The following is a 2,938-nucleotide window of genomic DNA, read 5'->3' on the forward strand; positions in this document are numbered from 1 at the left end:
AAATATGAATATTTTAATTTAATAATAATAATTTAAGATTTAAGTTACGGAAAACTGATGAGAAAGAAAATATATGTAATTAATGAAATATGTAAGTAAAATACTAGAATAAAGAAATAAAATATAAAGTTATATAATCCAAAAGGAATAAAGAAATATGAATATTTTAATTTAATAATAAAAATTTAAGATTTAAGTTATGGAAAACTGATGAGAAAGAAAATATATGTAATTAATGAAATATGCAAGTAAAATACTAGATTAAAGAAATAAAATATAAAGTTTTTTTTTTTTCCGAACCCTCTACAACAGAAATAAAAAAGTGAATTAGTAAGTGCATTACTGTGAAAAAGGAAAGTAATTCGTGTTGTGTCTTAACTTTTACTACCTTTTAATTTAAGGTTACCTGTTATGTTTAATGTCAGATATGAGCTATCCATTCTAAAAGGAGCTATTTCTATAAAGTTATTAAGATAAAAGGAGTAATTAGTAAATATGACAATAATAATAAGTGGTGAACATAACCTAATTTACTTAGGTAAGTAAGAAGTAATAAGAAAAGAGTAGAAAAGGAGAAGGAGGGTAAAAATAAAGATAAGAAAGAGAAAAAAAGCGTAAAAATGTACTGACTTGGTCGATATAGAAAAGCCATATGAAAAAAATGCGCTAATATGATTTTTTTGCAACGCTATAATGCGAATAGAAAATGTCCCCTAATAAACCAGAGAGAGCCACAAGGTATCTCACTCTCTATAGACACAAACATAAGTACATAAAAGCATCGACCATTTTTATCTTATTTTTTTAAGATTGTTTTTTATTTAGTTAAATGTCCTTGGGTATTTAAACAAGGATTGGAAGGAAAAGTCGTTAATTCTACACGTCCTGTTCTATCCAGTATGGACTTTGATTTTAATTTCTATCATCATTTTAGAAGTTTCAATAATTTTTAACACACAAGTTTATTAATTCTGACCAAGGAGGCCCCTCACCTCCGGATATTTTCACGTAGTATTCATATGGAATGGACAAATCACAACAACAAGATAAGTATTTCACCGTAACCTTCAAGTAGCACCAGTAGAAAAAGGTAATACTCAATTTGAATTATGTAACCAGACATATTGCAACCATTAATTTAATGTTTTTTTCTGTTTTATCTTTTAGAGGGATCGGAAAAAAAAAAAAAATCTGACTTCTATAAGATTAATATGAAATATGGGCAAAACATTAATGAAAATATATTTTTCAACATTAAAAGTGGAAATTATTAGTAAAAAAAAATTCTTTTTTTTAATTGGAAACATGAGTGGATGGAACTGTTATGTAATTTTATATATAATCTTATCACTTCTTCAAGACTGGTTTTATTGTTTAAATAAAATAAATAGTATCCATTTAAGTCTCAAACACTTTATTAATATTTTAGATGTCCAACGTTTCGGCCAAACTGGCTGTTCTCAGGTACAATCTTAACTATAAATTCACAGCTTCACATTCAACTATTAAAAATGTTTGCATGCTATTCTGCTCAGATCTAATAAAATTAGTCAAATTAACCTATTTTTTTCTATTTTTCATTTAATTTTAAGAATTATAAATTATCTTACAATATTATCATTTAATATCAAATGATAAGAAATATAGATGTCAAAAAATATAGATTTCCCTTTGAAGAATATTTTAAATACTCCTCTCAACATAGCACCTTGTTTAATTTGTTTTGAACCTTAATTTATGTTTGTTTTCAATAGTTAAAAATTGAATTTTCCATTCTAAAATAGGATTAAATAAACACAAAACTTAATTTTTCTCAGCATTAGAAAGATAACACTATCATCCACTCACGTCTTCAATTATTAATCTATGACTCAACATGTTGATTTAGTTGCAACTAGGGCTCAACACTTGACAAGGAAATAATGCAAGATGTACATTTCCTTGTAGACTTCATGAGTATTCCATATCAATCAGGAAACAATTTCTTGAAATGGTTCGAACGTCAATTTTTGTTTGTATTTTATTTTAAGTAGTATATTTATATTATATCTTTTTACTTAGATAAGATGTCTGGTCTTAATTTATTGTTCTTTCTTATTTACTTTCACTTTAAAGCTTTGAGGCATACTTTTTAAATAAATTTTATTATTACAAAATTGCACTTAAATTTTCTAAACTTTAATTGTAGATGGCATCCATTTTTCATCATAGCACGTACACTCCTCTTCCTTTCTTTATCCAATTTTTTTTACATCTTATTTTATATTACATTACAAATCGAAAGCTAATTGAAAAAGTGAGTTTACCGTTGGAAAGCGTAATAAAAGGAAAATTGTTAGTGCAACTTACACAACTCAGGCTACAAAATTTGTTTTCATAACATAAAAATAAAAATATTCAAAATTTAGCATTTCTATTTTTTTTTAAAATGTTGATCATTGTAACCAAATTAAAAATGTAGCATGTAATCTTTAAGTAAATTTAATGAACTTCCCAACAGTTATTGTAATTTTGCTGTAGGACCAATAGCTTAGGAGATACAGCTATTTTCACTAAGAAAAGTCGTGTTATTCAGAAAAAAAAACACAAAAACTGAGATTCTGGCCTTATGGTTGAGAATCAAACATGAATCAAGTAAACTTTTTTGTTATAATAGAGGTGTAGAATCATCATCTGGAGTTTGTCTGCTTTATCCTGTTACATTCTGTGTATGGAGTATATTGTGATTACTTTCTCTCACCTATATATGGAACACATAGTAATTACTTTCACTATTTCATATGGGATATATAGTAAGAGAGAGTATTGCGATCATGAAAAATTTTATGTTTTTTTCGATGGAAACATAAGATTTGAGGTTTCCTGAGTTTAAATAACCAAGTTGTGTAAAGCCTACCAAAAAACCTATGGAAGGTAAATTTTAGTGTTAACGTTATTA

The 2,938-nt window shown here is 26.3% G+C and overlaps 1 long non-coding RNA gene across 2 annotated transcripts in view; it reads left to right on the forward strand.

The window, feature by feature from the left end:
- Positions 1-854: 854 nt before the first annotated feature.
- The window catches only part of LOC136796275 (uncharacterized), a 4,426-nt gene continuing 2,342 nt past the window's right edge, over positions 855-2,938 (forward strand). The window contains exons 1-2 of one of the 2 annotated variants that reach the window (XR_010843975.1): positions 855-1,090; positions 1,168-2,913. This is a non-coding gene — a long non-coding RNA (uncharacterized lncRNA). The remainder of the gene's footprint in view (positions 1,091-1,167; positions 2,914-2,938) is intronic. The other variant, XR_010843974.1, reaches the window with a different exon arrangement.

This window comes from Halyomorpha halys, unplaced genomic scaffold (genome assembly GCF_000696795.3).
Source record: "Halyomorpha halys isolate HHAL.00 unplaced genomic scaffold, Hhal_1.1 Scaffold253.1, whole genome shotgun sequence".
NCBI lineage: Eukaryota > Metazoa > Arthropoda > Insecta > Hemiptera > Pentatomidae > Halyomorpha > Halyomorpha halys.